Source organism: Sebastes umbrosus, chromosome 2 (assembly GCF_015220745.1).
Source record: "Sebastes umbrosus isolate fSebUmb1 chromosome 2, fSebUmb1.pri, whole genome shotgun sequence".
Taxonomy (NCBI): domain Eukaryota; kingdom Metazoa; phylum Chordata; class Actinopteri; order Perciformes; family Sebastidae; genus Sebastes; species Sebastes umbrosus.
In genome coordinates, this window is record NC_051270.1 from 30,120,332 (window position 1) to 30,139,893 (window position 19,562).

The 19,562-nt window shown below is 41.6% G+C and overlaps 1 protein-coding gene and 1 long non-coding RNA gene across 10 annotated transcripts in view; one reads left to right on the top strand and one right to left on the bottom strand.

Moving 5' to 3' along the window:
- Positions 1 to 19,562, top strand: part of nhsb (Nance-Horan syndrome b (congenital cataracts and dental anomalies)) — a 71,112-nt gene that overhangs the window by 29,440 nt on the left and 22,110 nt on the right. The gene's annotated exons all lie outside the window — the stretch shown is intronic.
- Positions 1 to 19,562, bottom strand: part of LOC119475479 — a 55,557-nt gene that overhangs the window by 12,085 nt on the left and 23,910 nt on the right. For 3 of the 6 annotated variants that reach the window (XR_005203798.1, XR_005203799.1, XR_005203807.1), the window contains one exon: positions 19,283 to 19,423. This is a non-coding gene — a long non-coding RNA (uncharacterized LOC119475479). Of the gene's footprint in view, positions 1 to 2,635; positions 2,697 to 6,359; positions 6,456 to 6,851; positions 6,960 to 12,712; positions 12,716 to 19,282; positions 19,424 to 19,562 lie in introns of those variants that run through there. The other 3 variants (XR_005203803.1, XR_005203800.1, XR_005203804.1) reach the window with 3 other exon arrangements.

The following is a 19,562-nucleotide window of genomic DNA, read 5'->3' on the forward strand; positions in this document are numbered from 1 at the left end:
ACAGGGAATCAACTTTCCTAGCTCCGTTCAAAAGTTTAAAAAAAATCCACCCACCAGCAGCTCTAATGCTCTCTATTTAACACATTATTTGTTTAATCTGGAAGTGTTCAGTACAAATAAATCTTTAACACAGGTTCTTCCAACCGAATCAGTAGCTTTTAACAGTGGAGTAGAGCTGAACCATTTGGAAAAATATGTAATTGCGATTATTTTGACTGATATTGCGATTGCGATATGATTTGCGATATAAGATGGAATTTTTACATCATTATACTCATTTTCATTTAAAAGCATATTAAAATAATCGTAGTGTGATGTTTGCTGGGATCTGTACCAAACAAAAATGTTTTCTTAAGTATGTAGAATATGATGTGCAGGTCAGGATGTCTCTGCAGAACCACAATATTTAATTTAAAATGGTATTTTGACACACATTTCACCTTTAACAAATATCGAGTAAGTATTTAAAATCTTGCGATTTAAAAATTTGCAGTAGGCCATATTGCCATTTCCATAAAATTGCGATTAATTGTGCAGAACTACAGTGGAGCTCAACAAACTGGTGATACAGACAGTAGCCTAAAAGATACCAAAAGCCTCAAAATACTCATAATGTGATAACACTGTCACAAATACTTGATTGCTGAGTTATTAATCTTATAAACAGTGAATTTATGGGCCTAGTCTGGTACTGAACTGAACGTGACAGCTTGAACCAGCAACATAGTCTACTGAATGTATACTGCAGACAGTCGCAGCGGTATGAACGGTGATGCGTTCACCACAGTTGTACATACTGAAGTTCATTTGAACGGTGATGCAATTTAGAAGTTTAGAAGTTTCTAGAAGTTTAGAAGCTTAGTTTAGAAAAAAAATGAACTAAATATAAAATCAGTGACTACAAATCTTTAAACTGAACAAAAAGATTTAAATCAGTCAATTTCGACAGAGACAGGCCAGCCGGTCCCCCTCCTTCCAGTTTTTATCTTTAAGCTAAGCTATCTGGCTGCTGGCTCCAACTTCATATTTAGTGGCTTCAATCTTCTCATCCAACTCTTAGCAAGAGAGCAAATAAGTGTGTCCAGAAAGGTCTAAATATTCCTTTTGAACTAGATAATTTGGCCCTTAAAGCCTGAATCGTCTGCTGCAGCTCGCAAACTCTTAAAAATAGACTAAGTAGGAAATTCAGAAATAACAGCGTCAAATTTAAAGATTCACACAGGTACACGGGCTTATGCAAAAAACTGCAGAGGTAGGTACGAGCGTTATTTATAATGCAATGACAATATGGGTACAGAATATATTACGTTGTCTTTGTTCTGCATCAGCTCCTGGGAGGAGATTTAAAAAGGGGGCAGGGTAGATGTAAAATAAAGGAGGCTGGTATTTTCAGTTGAAAGGAAATGTCTTGTCTCTCAAACGTGCACAAAATATTTAAATAATCACAAACTTACATACACATTCATTTTATGGGCGTACACACACACACACACACACACACACACACACACACACACACACACACAGAGGCCTACAGGGTGTGCCCAGCATCAGCGAGAGCACTCTGTGCCTGCTCTCTTCCTCCTGGTGCCCTTATTGGTTCCTGCCCAATCCGGCCATCCAATCACATCAGGCAGAGCGAGTCTGTGCATAGACTTGCAAATAATCTGCAGTTTTACAATAACACCACCACCATTATCTCGGTTTCTTTCTACGTTTGTATCTCACTCTGTTATCCTCCCAAAAAGTGGTTAATGTAAATTTCCTGCCAACATCTTACAAGTAACTTATATCATTGTACCCTTCCTTTTGTATACTATACAGTATATATCTACATACAGTACACCCTATATCATATGTACACATCATTCTATTTATGTAGTTTGGCAAAAATACATCTGTAAAAACTGTTGTTGTTTTCCTGAGCCTGTCATTTAGTAGAGTAGAGGCTTATAAAGCTGTAGTGAATTATTAAGCAGGGTGAATTATGGGGCTGGAGCGAGTGAGCGAGAGAGGGAGACAGAAAGAGAGAGAGGTCTGGACAAAAATAGGTCAACCTAGCAGTGGCAACCCAGGGAAGTAGAAATGATTCTCTCTCTGAGGAGGAGCTTTATGTGTATGTGTGTGTGTGTGTGTGTGTGTGTGTGTGTGTGTGGTTGTGTGTGTGTGTGTGTGTGTGTGTGTGTGTGTGTGTGTCAGGGGAGGCTGCGTATTTGTCAGCAGCTCATGGTGTAATGCTAATTCACATCCTACAACAAAGCAATTTAAGAAGAAAGGTCCCCCCGCAAGCCATGAAGGAGAGCTAAATGTCAATACACAAGTATTGTCCGAAAATTAAGTATACTCTGGAGACATCAGCACGCGCAAATAATTTGAGGTGTGACACAATTTGCATTAATATAGTTATGATATTTAGGTCGTTTTTACAACTTCCATCAACCTCAGTGGTGAAAAGTAACCAAGTACATTTATTATATTTATTATATAAGTTCTTTACTTAAAGGACCAATGTGTAACAATTAAGGGGATCTATTGGCAGAAACGGAATTCAATATTAATAACTATGTTTTCTTCGGTGTATAATCACCTGAAAATGAGAATCGTTGTGTTTTTGTTAGCCTAGAATGAGCCGTTTATATCTACATAGGGAGCGGGTCCTCTCTTCACGCAGTCCGCCATGTTGCACCGCCATGTTTCTACAGTAGCCCAGAATGCACAAACCAAACTGTTAACCTTTCCTGCTTGGGCCAGAGTCGATAACGTTACTCGCTCCCGTTGTGTGGCCGCCGCTCTCTCTTTCTTGCTGCGAATAGATCCCACGAAATGTTACACACTGACCTTTTAGGTAAAAATTTGAGGTACTTGCATCTGACTAAAGTATCTACTTTATACGTCTACTCCACTACATTTATTTGACAGGTATAGTTACTAGTTACTTTTCAGATCAAGATTTTACATTAAAGATTCAACCAGTGGTTCCCAGTCTTTTTGATTTGTGACTCCTATCAAAAATCAGTGTGTAGTCGGGGTTCCTTGTCACACTTCACATGTCTATGAGTTGATAGCAGTTCCATCAAAGAGACATTTCCCCTCTAAACTTCCCAGATGATTTCATTTAACCAACCATTCAAGGCCCAAAGAGGTTAAATTATCCAAAAATTTAAAAAAAAAAGAGCAAAGATTACAGAAAAGTCCAACAAATGTAAACAGATTAATGTAGCAGAACTGTGTTTGATCTTCTTTCCAAATCATCTTACAACCAGTCAGATTTATCTTGTGACTCTTAGAAGGGGCCTGAACCCTAGGTTGGGAACCACTGGATCAAACTACCAAACTGTTTATAAAGTAGTTCAAACTTTCTCCACCTCAACCAGCTACAACAGGAAAATGCTACCTACACATTGATGCATCAGTATTATCAATCTAATCATGTGATATATGTTATAGGGGCCCTTTTTCTTTGGAACAAGTACTTTTACTTTTGATACTTAAAGGCAGAATGAGTAGGATTTTCCTAAAAAAAAACTAATTTATAGACTGATACAAAAATAATCCCTCTCAGTTATCACTTATGACCTACTAGAAGTGTGTGTCTGTATCTGCAGAGACCCTGCAGCCCTCTGCCTGTATTGTCTTGTGTTTTCTTTTCATTTTGCTGTGTTCGGGATGTTTAGCCTGGGCATGTAGCCCCCAGCCACAGAGCACAGAGCGCAGGGTGCGAGGGCTGGACTCTACTATAAAAACGTAGTAACCAAGTGCCAGATCGTAAGCACGCAGAGGAAGCTACGAAAATGGAGGACGCGGCGCAGAAAATTGCAAGGTGAAACACCACGCGAACAAAGCTTGTTCCAAAACGAGAGTTCATCTGGGGTTGGCTTTCACCCGCTGGCGAGCACCGTAACCCTCATTGAGCCGAGGCGGGTTTGCAAACCGCACCAGACAAATCCTACGCATTCTATCTTTAAAATATATTTAGCTGATAAACGGGACATGCGGGACTTTTATATGTAATGGAGTACTTTTAGAATATCTGAGTACTTCATACACCGCTGCCAACCCCATGGACACAGTATACTGTATATACTGTATACAAAATATACCGGTCTTGCTCTTGACATAGAAGGTGTGATGTGTATGTGAAGGTTTATACTGTCAATTAAAAACACAGAATTCGATAGATACAGATAAGTAGAATGATATGCTTTAAACCTAGATTTAAACTTCATTCTTTTTGATGCAGTGTTCATTGAAAATAGTTTCTATTTTGTAGGACTACTCAGGCAGATGGAGCTGCTCCAAGTTGCTCTAATCATCCCTCAATTCAATGAGGAACTAACAATTCAGCATTTTAATCAGAAACAGCTGAAGTGGTAAAGTTGAACCAGACGTTTTCAGATGTCCAGATCTTCTGATTCTTCAGCGATTTAGAATTAGTAACATGTGAGTATTCAGTGTAGATAACTAAATCAGATCATATGAGCCATAAAGAGCACTGCTCCAGTACTACTGTAAGAGATGGCAAATCACAGAGTTTAAAAACTCTGTTGCCTGTGCTACTAACGGCAGGCTGAATGTTAGATGTTATAAAACATAAAATGATTTATTTTGTATTATTTTTTATTTTTTATTTTGAATCGGTACAGCACCACAGTGTAGTGTGTGATCCTAACTGCCAGCTTTAGATGGTATTTTAATTGAAGTAACAGTTTATGAGGCTCATGTAGGATTTTGTGACTTTCAACACATCTAGAGAAGGAGGATGTGAAGTACAGAAGGAAACACGGGAGGAAAGAGGGTGTATGACATGACATAACATGTATAGGATGTATATGGTTAAACTTTTTAGGTTGTTTTAAACTTTTTAGATAATGACAAAACTTTGAAGTACACTCTTGTATAAAATCATTGAATGAAGTAACATTAAGATTTCCCTTAACTGGAGCTTTGCCTGGCCTTAAACATGAAAAACAGCCCCAGGCCAAAAGTACACAAACGTATGTGACCATACTTTTGAATATATCATATAGTGTGATTTTATAGTGAGAAAAAAATACCTCCAGAACAAGTGACACCTCATGAGCTCCCAAAGGGAAAAAAGCTCACCTGCATTCACCTTATCAGCAAGGCTGCAGCTTCCATTGAGGACATCGAGGTCAGTAATATCTCTGGAAATTTGGAAGGTTGATAATGGCATGAAATTCATATTTTACAAATGTTGGATTTTCATATATTTTTTTAGAATGAACTTGACAGCAGGTCATAATGTAGGCAGATAACATTTACAGAAAGTTTAACTGAACAGTTATATGAATAGATAAACTGTGTAATTCTTTTAAATCCTCAGAAAAAGTTACAGAGTTTGTTTGGTAGAGAGTCAAAACATTCTCAGGTGGGTGGAGTTGTGCTGGGAAATTTGGACTTATGACCTCAGTAACCTTGGCTACAGCCCTGCTCATTCATGTACCAGTACTTCATATAAATAAGAGATTTTCTGATACCATTTTTTCCTTCCCGATACCGATTCCGATACCTGAACTTGCAGTATCGGCCGATACTGAGTACTGATCCGATACCAGCATGATAAAAAAAATATATATAATTGTCTCTGGTAGTTTGGGGACAGATGATTCAGAGATGAATTTGCGACCTGTACCTTGGCTCCAAATGCTCCATTTAGCAGCGAAATCCCACGTTTTTGACCACCGATGGGTTGGTCGTCCAGAACAATGAATTCCACAATTTTGTCGGTTAACTTCGTCACTTTTGGGCTATCTTTGTGGTATTTATCTTGTCGTTGGAATGCGGTTTCCTATGTTTGCCGCTGAGGTTCATCCTTTTTTCTTCCCTTTGCCTTGGTGAAGTCGTCGCGCTCTTTCGCGTGATGCGTCTTGAAATGTTTTATAAGATTGCTGGTGTTGAAATTGGCAACACTAGTGTCCCCCCTCAAAACAGAAGCCTTACATACTGTACATATCACCGTTTTACTTGTTGGATTTTTCACTGTGAAATATTGCCAAATGGCTGACATTTTCCTCGCTCTGACTATTACACTCTCCACTAGCACCGCATAGTACTGGATCCCGAATTTTGGCCAGTATCGGACGCATTTCCGATATTGGTATCAATAGCGGAGTAACTCTATTAAAAATACATGCATTTCTGTAATATAACATACATTCATTGCATTATTTTCCAAATCCAGTCAAACTGCTCGGTTCAGGTCTCTGATATACCGTCTATATATAATCTGCTGGCTCCTATAGCTGCTGCTCACATCATAATCCTGCTTGTGCTATACTGCAGCACAGACAGAAGCAGTTCAACGGGAGTTCAGGAGAAGACAGGAGTAGTTTTTTTAGTTTCATACTGTGATTTTACTCGGTTATCAATTTTTTATCATCAGAGGAAAAATTGTCCGTAGAGGAAGAATCCGAACGTCTTATGAGCCGTCCGTCCTGTGGGGAACAGATCCACCAGTTGTTACCAAACATCTGAGGGTGTTGCCACCGAGCAGAGTGTCACCCCGCCCTGTGTGAGACCGAGTGTGTGTGGAGGGATGAATTCTGTGTGTTTGCATGTGTGTGTTTTTATGAACACACCTTTGTGTGTCTGCGGCTATGTGTGTGCGTGTACTTATGCGATGAAAACACACACTTCCTTATCTGTTTTCTGTGAATGTGTGTGTGTCTGTGAAGGGGTGAAGAGGTTTTGTGTGTACGTGTGTGTGTGTGTGTGTGTGTGTGTGTGTGTGTGTGTGTGTGTGTGTGTGAGTGTGTGTGTGTGTGTGTGTGTGTGTGTAAAAGTGAGAGAGAGAGGGAGAGAGAGAGAGAGAGAGGAGAAGCATGACCTACATTTGGCAAAGCTCATCGTATGAGCATGAAACTGCCTAACATCACCCCAGAGCTCCTCAGCACAGAGCCACGCGATTGGCTGCTTTCAGCTCCAGCCTGACAACAGCACTGGCATCACCCAGGGGGAGGGGGAGGGGTGGGAGAGAGAGAGAGAGAGAGAGAGAGAGAGAGAGAGGACATAGGGAGGAGGCACATACATTAAATCCAAAAGAAGAAAAGATGCAAATAGATGATTGGATGGAGAGAGAAAAGAGACAGAGAGTGTGAGAGTGAGGTAAAGGATCCAATTAGAGACAGCGATGCTTATGAAGGTGTGTGTGTGTGTGCTCTTGTATTACTCATATTTTAGGGACAAAATGCTGTACATAGTCACGTATGTTTTGTCACCACCCGTTTGGCGACAAAGAGCTGGTTAGGACTTGTTTTTAGCCAGGCAAGCAGCATGGCTCTAGGGATGGCAATGTCGGACGGTCGGTGGGTCGGTCCACCACTTTTGTCCAGACTGAATATCTCAACAACTGTCTGATGGATTGCGTTGAAATTTAGTAAACAGATTCATGTTCCCCAGAGGATGAATCTTAGACCCCCTTTACACTTGGCATTAAAATGTGTCTCTTATTCAGATTGTATCTAGATACAAATTAACCTGATAACATTTACACCTGTCATTTAACGTCCCGGACCATCTCCGGAGGTGGTTTGCCAATCGGATCACAATCTGTCCTCAGTGCGTTTTGGGTGCATTTACTTCCATGTGATCAAGCACTATCCAATTGCATCGTATCACCCAAAATGTATTTTTAATGCCAGGTGACTTTGTTGATCCCCTGACTTTTCCACTGCTACCATGAAGTTCACATTTGTGGTTTTGGGTGAAATGTTTCAACAGCTATTGTACCGGTTTGCCATGAAAATTGGTGCACACATTCATGTCCCCCCTACGGATGGATTGTAATAACTTAACCCTTGACTGTTCATCTAGTGCCATCATCAGGTCATATTTTGAATTTGTCCAATAGTTTGTTTTCTGACTAAATACCTGCAAAATTAATGACACTCCCATCAGCTTCAGCTGTACTTTGTGTTTAGTGCTATTAGCAAATGTTAGCATGCTAACACGCTAAACTAAGGTGTTGAACATGGTAAACATTATACCTGCTTAACATCACCAGCATCATCGTTAGCATTGTCATTGCAATTCAAGCTGGCTAGGGCTGTCAAATTTAACACGATAATAACGCGTTAACGCAAATTTGTTTTAACACCACTAATTTCTTTAATGCATTAACGCGTCTTTCGATTTTTAGGTTGTAGTGGGTTTTAAAGCTAAAGTGAAGATACTGTCATCATATGAATATAGACAACCTAAGGAATCCATTGGTACCAACCATGTCATACTATCTTGTCGCAAAGGAGGTTAAATAATACTCCAAAGTTACGCTAAATTTTGGCGAGGAAAAACTGACATGGCCATTTTCGATGGGGTGCCTTGTTCTCTGACCTCAAGATATGTGAATGAAAATGGGTTCTATGGGTACCCACGAGTCTCCCCTTTACAGACTTGCCCACTTTATTATAATCCCATGCAGTTTGGGGCAAGTCATAGTCAAGTCAACACACTGACACACTGACAGCTGTTGTTGCCTGTCGGGCTGCAGTTTGTCATGTTATGATTTGAGCATATTTTTTATACTAAATGCAGTACCTGTGAGGGTTTCTGGACAATATTTGTCATTGTTTTGTGTTGTTAATTGATTTCCAATCATAAATATATACATACATTTGCATAAAGCAAGCATATTTGCTTACTCCCATGTTGATAAGAGTATTAAATACTTACTTACTACAAATCTCCCTTTAAGGTACATTTTGAACAGATAAAAAATGTATGATTAATGTGCGATTAATAGCGGTTAACTATGGAAAATCTTGCGATTAATCGCGATTAAATATTTTAATCGATTGACAGCCCTAATGCTGACGCTAGCATGGCTGTAGTCTGTTAGACATGCATTCATACCAGATCAGGTGGGACGGCGAAAACGCAAGTCTTCCCATTCATTTTGAATGTGGGTAGTGCATTTGGGCTGCGGCGGCCGCAGGGAGTGCCAAAAAAATGCAGCGGCCTGTGGAAGAAAAGTAGAAACAGAATCAACGCAACCCGGCGTCACACTGCGGTGGCCAATCACGTAGCCGTCGATCCAGAGCTGTACAACCCAGCCATGAGGGAACAAAAGACGTTAATCATCACAGTTAATGGGCCATTAAAGTGACTCTCCCACACCACCGCACAAACCTGCGGCGAATTGCTGCAACGTCTGATCTGGTGTGAACGCAGCCTTAGGTAGGCTGGGGGTAGGCATATAGTTTCCAGGGAATAAATGTAAGTCCATGTAATGTTCTCCTAAATGGCAAAAACAAGTTTTATGTGTGTGTGCACTCAGTCCTATATTTGTGTGTTTGTGCGTAGATGCTGAGTTTGGCGTCTTTGGTCATGTGAGCTGTCACAATAGAAAGGGGATTTGTAGCACGGCATCTCTAGAGCTGACTGACACACGCGCACGCACACGCACACACACACACACACACACACACACACACACACACACACACACACACATACACACACACACACACACACACACACACACACACACACACACACACACACACACACACACACACACACACACACACACACACACACACACACACACACACACATACTCCCTCTTCTGCCTCTGTGTCCCACTGTCTGTCTGTCTCTCTCTCTCTCTCTCTCTGAGATCCCCAGGCACAAGGCATTATGGGAATCACTCTGGCATGGCTCTCGCTCTTCACAGCTTTAATCTTTAAGTTGTTTCCATAGAAACGACTTCGTTCAGTCAGTTGATAACTGTTGGAAGGTTTCTAAAGCTATAGAAGAATGTCCTCACCCAACATAAACCTCCCCCACAACCCGACAACAGAGCAACGTCTTAGTCACTGTAGACTCATTGATCCATTAATTATAAATAATGAAGAGTCAGTATTGATGATGCCAGGCACGCAGGACCAAAATAACTGCATCCAGTTGATTTTTTTTTTTATTCCCGGGGTGAGGATTATCTACCGTTCACTACAAATTACATTAATGTGTCACCACAGCTATTAGTTCGTAAACGGTGTTATATTTTAAGAAAGGAGGCTTAGAGTTTATAAAATGATAGCTAAGTCACAGCTCACCTGCTTCAAGGAGACAAAGCAGGTGACATTTGGTCGGTGATGTGTTTAGTGAACTCACAGCCCAGCTTGGGTTATTTCAGGTTGAGGTAGCAGCAGCCGACCGCCTCCTGTCGTCAGGTACAGCATGTTGGTGTTTCCTCAGTTGCCTCAGAAGCCCTTTCCCCTCCCTTTCCTTTACTCCCTGTCTCTCTCTTACCCTGTCTTTCTCTCTATATATATATAAATACACTATCTATCACTGTCTGTCTCTCTCTCTCTCAGGCTGACATGTCTATACACACACACACACACACACAAGCATACGCACACACACCGCTCAGAAACGGAAACATACTAATGTAAAAACACATGCTTTTAATTTGAAAGGCTGGATTAACAATTATACACACACACACACACACACACACACACAGGCACAGATATGCATGTACCTGAACACGCGCACACACACACACACACTCACACTATGACCAGCGGTAGGAGTCTTCCTCAACACACGCACAGCAGGAGATCGCCCCATCCCTGCATATGTGCCGGTTTCCATGGAGACACGCAGTTAAAAATAACATGGGCGATGGCTTGTCTCGTGCCATTCCACCAACATGGCTGAAGCATTCATAAACACACACACACACACACACACACACACACACATGCAGTGGCACAGAATAATGCTGGCTGAAGTGTGTTTGACAAGCACACACACACACACACACACACAGAGAACAATATGAAAACACACACACACTCATCATTGTTGTCATGATAGTGGCGTTTATTCCCGCCCTCCTGCCGCTGGTCTATACAGAGATGATATCAGATGTTATGTTATGAGATGAAAACAAAACGCCTCTTGTAGTGCTGTAAACTAAACGGCTATAGACTACTTTATGTTGAGTTATCTTAGTTAGTTGAGAACAACATTATTTGTGGGCTTTAAGGACTACACTGGCATGATTATGTATTTTCATTATTGAAAGCAAAGACAAAAACCAACAATAAACAATATTTTTTTATCTGTTAAAATGGTCACTGTGTCAGATTATGTGATTATAGAGTCATACATTCTTGCTGTGACTTGGCCGCCGTTGGCCCGTGATTAATCTTGCCGTCTTTCATAACTATAGACCGTATTTAAAGATGGACGACGCGTCTCTACTTCCTCCCACTGTACAGAAGTGAAGCCAAAATATCCTGGATACGGGGGCTGTCATCTTGAGATTTTGACGTCATTTGGAGCCAGAGTGTGCACAGTAGTGATCGGGCGGTGGAGCCGCGGTATCGAGGTCACCCGCCCGAACCAATCGCGAGCCGAGCACGGCCGCAGCTCGTCAGCGAGAGAGACTCACAGCCACCAATCATAACGTCTCACCCCCTTTTTACAGCATCAAATAACTAATTAAAACCAAACTTATCAGAAAAATGAACACTTGAACATACATCAGCATGATGAGAACTACCTAAAATGACAGTAACCATTTTTGGGAAAATCTTTGACGTGTTCTTTTACTTTTCAGTTTGGCCCATGTCCCATCCACTAACATGGAGGAGGCGGGCTTTATGACCTATACAGCAGCCAGCCACCAGGGGGCAATCAAGATGTCATGTCGTCCATCTTTATATACAGTCTACGTTCACAACATACCAAAACTCTGACACACTACTCTTTTTGCCGGGACGTCATGAGGCGTCAGTCTTCCAACCACTCAATGTCAGCATTCACACACACACATTCATACACTGATAGCAGAGGCTGCCATGCAAGGTGCCAACCTGCCCATCAGGATCTAATCTAAATACTCATTCACACACCGATGGCACAGCCTTCGGAAGCAAATTTGGGGTTCAGTATCTTGCCCAACGACACTTCGACATGCTGACCAGAGTAGCCGGGGATCGAACCGCCGATCATCCCATTAGTGGATGACCCGCTCTACCTCACAGCCGTCCCACCCCAGTAGTAGACTATGATACGGGATACAACGACGCCCATTTTCAATGCCGGTGCACTACACCTGTCAGGTTGGGCTATTATCAGGCTGATGTTGTGTAGTCTGAACCTGGTATTAGTCTGTTTCTCAACACTTAGTAACTTCCCTACTGTCTGTGGCTTTCAGCCCTGAGCCCATTCATTTCTACTGAAGATGTTAATCTAGACTCACAAATACAATTTCATCTTTTAAAAGACTCAGTATGTCCCTAAAACAGCTGGGCACTGTAGTTTTTAACAAATGGAGTAAAGGACAAATTGCATGTGGATGATCTGTTCCCCACTCTGCCTCATGAAGGCTACTGTATGTCACACAGCTATTACAGCATGAAAGTATTATGATGTTTTAAAGGGTCAACGGACAAAAAGAACCTCTGATTCAGAGTAGTGTCTGTTTATCAAAAGAAAGAAAGAAACAGAAGCTAAACACAGCAGGTCCAACACTGGGAGCTGACATATGGAGTCTCAAACCGAGAGAGGAAACCAGCTCCTGTATAGCATCAGTCTAAACGTCACACAACAGTCAAAAGATGTCTTTTGTCTGATTTGTGATTTGAAGTAGTTGTTAGGGAAGCTAGAAACATAGAGGAGGGGATTTGTTTGTTCTATTCTAGAGATTGAGCTATTCACTAAAATCCATGTTAACTAACTTATGCAAGCAGACAAATGTACAGCGTGTCACTTACCAGTCATAACAGTTAATCCAAACCCAAAGACCCCATGTGACACTGGCTGTGTTTGAAATCACATACTAACATACTGCTCATACCAAGTATGACATAAAATTCAGTATGTAGTGTGTTCCTACTGCATAGTATGTGGATTTTTTGTAGGTGAGAAATGCCCGGGTGTACACTAGATTAGCAAGAATTTATGAGTATGAGACAATAAGAATTTTGACCAATTAAGGCTAACAGTTAAACGGTTAAAAGAAATATTAAAAAGGAAATAAAAAGCTGAGCTAAATTCAGAGGAGCGGCTTGTCACTTAAAGGAGAAAAGCTGGTTCACTGAAAAATAAACTGTACACACACTGCACTGTATATTTTCACAGCTATAACGTTACTGATAACTTCATATTCGTCATCACACACACACAAGTTCTGTCTCTCGACCGGACACTCGCTAACGTTACGCTGGGCTTGCAATACACGGACAGACACCCTGACAGAGTACGCCAGGCAGACACACAGCTGACAGACTTGCAGCTGACTGATGCAGCGGAGACTTTTACTGAGAAAGTGGCTGCATGTGTCGACAACAATACACACAGCATCATGGCTGCTACAGTAACTCAAGTGAACTGGGGACTCAGATGTCTGTTTTGCGCATACTCTGCAGCTGCCGATAAACATATTTGCCAACCCTCCTGATTTTCCCGGGAGATTCACGTTTTTCATTGCCCTCTCCCAGTTTCCTCCCGGGTTCACAATTCTCCCGTATTTCTTCCGATTTATGGCAAATTTTCACACTTTTTTTTCCTTTTTGTTATCTTAGCCTGTTTCTGGAAGTGAACAGTGTGTATAATCCATACTGTTTCCACCCGGACGACAATAGAGATACACCAACTGTCGTTTCCCGGCGGCAGAGAGCAGTCTATGCTCGCGACACAGCTCAGTTTGAGCTCATGTTTAAGCTGCGCTCGCCACAGCGTGCAGCGCTCGAAGTTGGGCTTTGCTCGATGCAGCGAAAAGCAATCGTGGTATGGCGCAAGCCATTGGAAATAATAGGTTTCAGAGCGCAGTGGTGCCGTTGTCGCGTTGTCTGAAAGGACCTTCAGTGAGTGAGAGAAGGAGAGAGAAATGGAGAGTACTGAGAGATTGAAATACTCAATACATGAAAATGGATTAATATTAGTTTATGCTAGAGATTCACACGCCAAGTTCACACCGGAGGGGAAAATTATTCAGTTTTCTTCATCGGGAGTTAAAGGTTAAATCAAAAGTTTAACATAAAAAATGTTGCAGTGAAGTTAATATTTTGTTATTTTCACTCTTTTAAAGTCACCAGGATGCAGGAAAAAGGGTCCCTGAAACTCAAATTTTTTGGTTTTGAAATCCTCCCTTTTTTAAGGTCTCAAGGTTGGCAAGTATGGCGATAAATGATAAACCTGTTTGTGCATTTATCATTGCCGCTGGGTGGCTTGTTAGGCACTTCGACCGTACAGCACTAATGCAAGGCACTAATCTTGTCAGTTAACGGTTAATGAGTGTCGGCTATTGGTCAGAAAAAAAATTCTAAATCGGCATCCCACCTGAACATAATCATCTGCCCCAACATGCTCTGCAGCTCTTCAGACTGTGAGGCAGAGAATATTGCTTGACTACAGTGTGAACAGTCTACTGGTAATGGCATACTTAAGCGTCTTAATAGGAAGTATGCAGGACATACTGATTGAGTATGTAGTATGCAGTATGTTAGTATGTGATTTTGAACACAGTCAATGTATGTGTTTGAGACCGTGTGTGTGTGCGGGTGTGTGTGTGTGTGTGTGTGTAAATTCATGCTAATTTGTCTGCATGTTTCCAAACAAATACACTGTTCAGACAAAAGACACAGGAATTACTATCGACCAATTAGGATAGAATAGAAACTGTTTTCCTGTAGTTTACGCTACTCTATTATTCTCTCCATATTTCCTTCCCTGATTACTGCCTCTTTAGGAACAATTCTGCAATATTGATGAGGATTGGGGAAATACAGAAGCCTCACAAAGGGTTGAGCAAGGAGAGGAGGCCCTACAACAACATGAGATGATAAAACATTGATCTGCTGCTGCTGCTTTTCTCCACCGACAGAAATGTGGGATTTGGACTTGTTCTGATGTTTTTGTGCCTCACATTGAGTGCAAAATATATAGTTTTAAACTATTCTCTTCCAAACAGAGACAAAATATCTTTCTTTTGTCAAATTGTTTGTGTATATTCAACTAAGCACTGCTACGTGTGCAACTGAGCCAAAAACTTAGAATTTACTGAGGTTAAAGACTAAAGTTAACAGAACATATACAGGCTTGGCAATCAATTACACTTAATATTTACTTCTCCCCTTTGTAATTTCATTATTGCTACTTCCATGTCTTGGTATTGGCCTTTCGACCCATGACTCTGTGCTAAAGGAATAGTTTGACATTTTGGGCTTATTCACTATCTTGCAGAGATTTATATGACAAGATCGATATAACTCTCAGATCTGTCTGGTAAATATGGAGCTACAGCCAGCAGGCAGTTGGCTCTGTCCAAAGTTAAAAAAAATCCACCTACCAAGACATTTAAAATTCTATTTAACATTTTATATCTTGTTTACAACACATGATATTGTTACACCTGTTGTATCGAGTTGTCTTTAAGAGGACCTATTAAGCTTATTTACAGGTGCATACTTGTATTTGGGGTTTTCTACTAGAACATGTTTACGTGGTTTAATGTTCAAAAATCGCTTTATTTATCTCATACTGACTAGGGCTGTGTATTGGCAAGAATCTGGCAATGTGATATATATCATGATACAGAGGTAACAATTCAATATATTGAGATATATTGCGGTACTGTAAGCAAGGCAATATATTGCTATTTTTTTCAAATCTAATTTTGGGAAAACTATCATAGTATAAAGACACACCATCATATGTACTGTATAAAATCTGAGTTAAAAAAGTCACTATGTGAAATGGCTACTTGGGGACTAACATCATCACACATGAATACTGTTGGACTCATTGGATCCACAAGAGTCTCAGCTTTACTGTGATACCCAATTTATGTATTTCAAAGACTGTTTAGGGACCCCAGTATGCAGAAATATTCAAACACATCATTTTAGAATAGGTGAAAGTAACACATTTGTACTGCAAGCAAAATAAACTACATGGTTTTTGCCCAAAACTGCATGTGATTATCATAAAGTGGGCATGTCTGTAAAGGGGAGACTCGTGGGTACCCATACAACCCATTTTCGCAACATGCAAGTATGACATGGTTGGTACCAATGGTACAGGTCTGTAAAAGCGTATTTCAAGTGACTTAAAAGATGATACTGATTAAGTGATTTGGCCTAAGCTCCCCAGACAGGACAACCACTATCCAAGAGGCTCTGATGCAGCTCATAAGCGGTTGAAAGGTCTGTGATCCGGCCGTGATGTTTCATACATCACTCAATACCACGACTGACAAACAACCCCAGGGACGACGAGCTATTAAAGGCCTCCCTGCAGTCCTGTTTAGACAAACTGCTGCAAATAACTGAGACAAGCCACAAGGAACATCTGCACATCTAATATTCACGATTCCTTAGGCTTTCTAGTTTCATATGATACCAGTATCTTCACTCTGGCTTTAAAACTGAGCCTCCTGAAACCTCCGAAAGTCAGAATAGCGACCAGGTCCGCTGGCGGGCTGTCAGATTTTTAAGAGGTTAATTAAAAATCAATACAGCGTTTTGGAGAATCTATACAGTATCGCAAAACATAATATCTCGATATTTTCTTACACAGCTAATACCGGCTGTGCTGCAGCACCAGCTGGCATGCTCTGTTGTGATTAGTCAACCAAACCAAACTCTTCGGACTCTACTCCAGCTCCGCTCTAACTAGCTTTGTTCGAGGGCGTGCCAAACTATCCGCTAGTCAGGTATTATGCAAAAATGTTACTTGGCGACATCACCAGGCAAGGCAGTGTTACTGTGGGGGAGAGTATCTCCCTTTGGTGTGGACTTTGGGCTTTGTTACTTTGCAGACCGTTTACAAGCACAATAAAACTATTTAACACACTAAAGGAAAGAGAAAAAGCACAAAAGCATAATAGGTCCTCTTTAACACTGTTGTACAAAAACGGAAGTGTAAAAACAACACGTTGTGGTGTTACGGGGGTATTGTGCCGGTCATTTCTTGGCTAGGCCGAGTAACCGTGGTCAAGCTAGTTGTTTCCCCCTGTTGCCAGCCTTTGTGCTAAGCTAAGCTAACCAGCTGCTTGCAGTATACAGTATTTACTGTACAGATCTGAGAGTGGTAACAGTCTTATCATTTAACTCCAACTGTAAGTCCTTTTTCCCAAAATGTTGAATTATTTTTTTAAGTATGGAGCTGGAGCCAGGAGACAATTAGCTTATCTTAAGACTGGAAGCTAGAGGAAAGTTAACCTGTCTCACCCCAAAGTTAAACAAAAGCAATATATTGATTAGTAAGCTTTAAAAATGGGTTGGTACATGACATGAGAGACAGTGATATTGACTGCCTCATCTAACTTGCAAAAAAAAAGCAAATAAACTTATTTTCCAAAATGTCAAACTATGCCTTTAACGAAAATCAGAGAATGGATGAGAAGTCCACTACAATGGCAGTGTAGCATTTCCAGCCGTTAATTAACAAAATGCTGCTTTGTTCCACAGAATAGTGACCTTATTTTCTCCATCAATATGTTTACTACAGTATGTACACTTTGGTTGACTTGTTTTTCAGTTGGATCATCCCTTCTTTCAGTCTTAACATATAGAAACTATGTGATAAACACATGGCAGCACTCACAAATCCACTGAGCACTTACAGTCCACACATACATACAGCGTTGTCTCTGAATCTGTGTAGTGTTCATGCTGGGCCACTAAGGGGCAGCACAGGAGCACTATCACTGGAGTCTGGTAATATTGAGTAAACAGCATGTGCAGAGCCAGGAAATAATCCCTTGAACATTTAACCTGCTGTTATGTTGTTGATATTTTCTCTGGCTCGTCGGGCTCACTGTGACGTGGTGGCTGCTATAAATAAGACTTTTGGATTTATTGTCAGACACTGTGACTCACCTCTGCTCGCCGTTACAGAAAGCCCTCAAACCCTTATAGAAATGTGCACACTGTCTCACACACACACACAGACTTGTTATAACATGAATGTTGCGTAGGTCAGAGGGGCCAGAACAGAGGGATTGAGGAGGGAGGCTGAACAATAGTGCAGGTGTGCAGCTGGGTAAAGGGAATGGGGGTAGTATGATTTATTCATTTTGTGTGAAAGGAGGACACGGACAAAAATATAGAGACAAATATAGAGAGGAACAGAGGGGGGCAGGAATAGATGTATTTTATACAAATCTAAAAAAGATTCCTACATAAAAACAAGCCTGTAAAAGTGTGTTTTAAGTAACTTAAAAGATGATACTGATTAAGTGATTTGGCCTAAGCTCCCCAGGCAGGACAAGCCACTATCCAAGAGGCTCCGACGCAGCTCATGTGCGGTTGAAAGGTCTATGATCCGGCCGTGATGTTTCATACATCACTCAATACCACGACTGACAAACAACCCCAGGGACGACGAGCTATTAAAGGCCTACCAGCAGTCCTGTTTAGACAAACTGCTGCAAATAACTGAGACAAGCCACAAGGAACGTCTGCACATTTAATATTCACGACCCTCCCGTTTGTGCTGATGTTGACCACTGCGGTGAAGCGCGTGCAGACACGTGGAGGCTTCGGTTCGCATGTGTGTGCGCAGATATTTTTTGGTGTGTCTGTGTCGTTCCCGGCCACGGCGGGAGGCTGAAAGCTCCTCGAGCAGACTGCCAGCTCCGCCAGCTCTACTCCAAAATCAGTGAACTGCCAGAGCTCCAGATTACAGCAGATTACCGGGCAGGGTGCTCGTACACTCTCTCTGTCTGTGTGTGTGTGTGCGTGTGTCATGCTGTTTATTTTGCAACCGCATGGGAATGTTGACAAAGACAAAGTTTCCTTGATGAGGACTCTGAATGATATTGAGAATAATTTGCTTTCAGATTTCCGTCCAATTTCGGCCTCATTGTTTTTAAGGATTATTTGACTGTAGAAATAAATGCTTTTACACCAACGCGGTCAGGTGTTCTCACACACACACACACACACTTAGATCATCACTCTTTGGTGGCAGCAATAGAAAGATTGAACACGTGATACATATTCCCAGCATGTGGTGGATTAATACATTAATACTTTGTGGCTGAACCCCCCTCCCTCCACATATTACTGCATCATAAAGAGATTACGGTCAGGGACAGGCCATGCCCAGGCAGGACCCTACCATCTCATACCGGCGGACGGGGGTGACTCAGAGAGACAACAGAGACGGGACAGAGAAATGTTTTGAGTTTGTGATGAAGCATAGGTGCATCATTCCTCGCGAGTGCCATGTAGCTCTCGGAGAGGCCAAAGTGAAACGTCCACATGACAGGTGGACAAAAGGAGAAATATTTCTTTACCGTGACGTGTTGGGTCGGCTGAAGGGAGGAGAGAGAGCAGGGACAGCAGGTGGGTGGGTGAGGAGGTGGAGGGGGAGGGCCTGTGTCTGCAGATGTTGCTAGTCTGGATGTTGGACTTGCACAGGAATGTTTCAGGAAGGTCTGCAGGAGTAAATAAGGAGGCATTATTGACAGACAGATGACAAGGAGTCTGCAGGAGGAAGGGAGGAGCGACACAGAAAGACAAAAAAGAGGAGAAGAAGAAGAGAGAGTAGACAGCTGCTGACCATGGCTTTGGCTT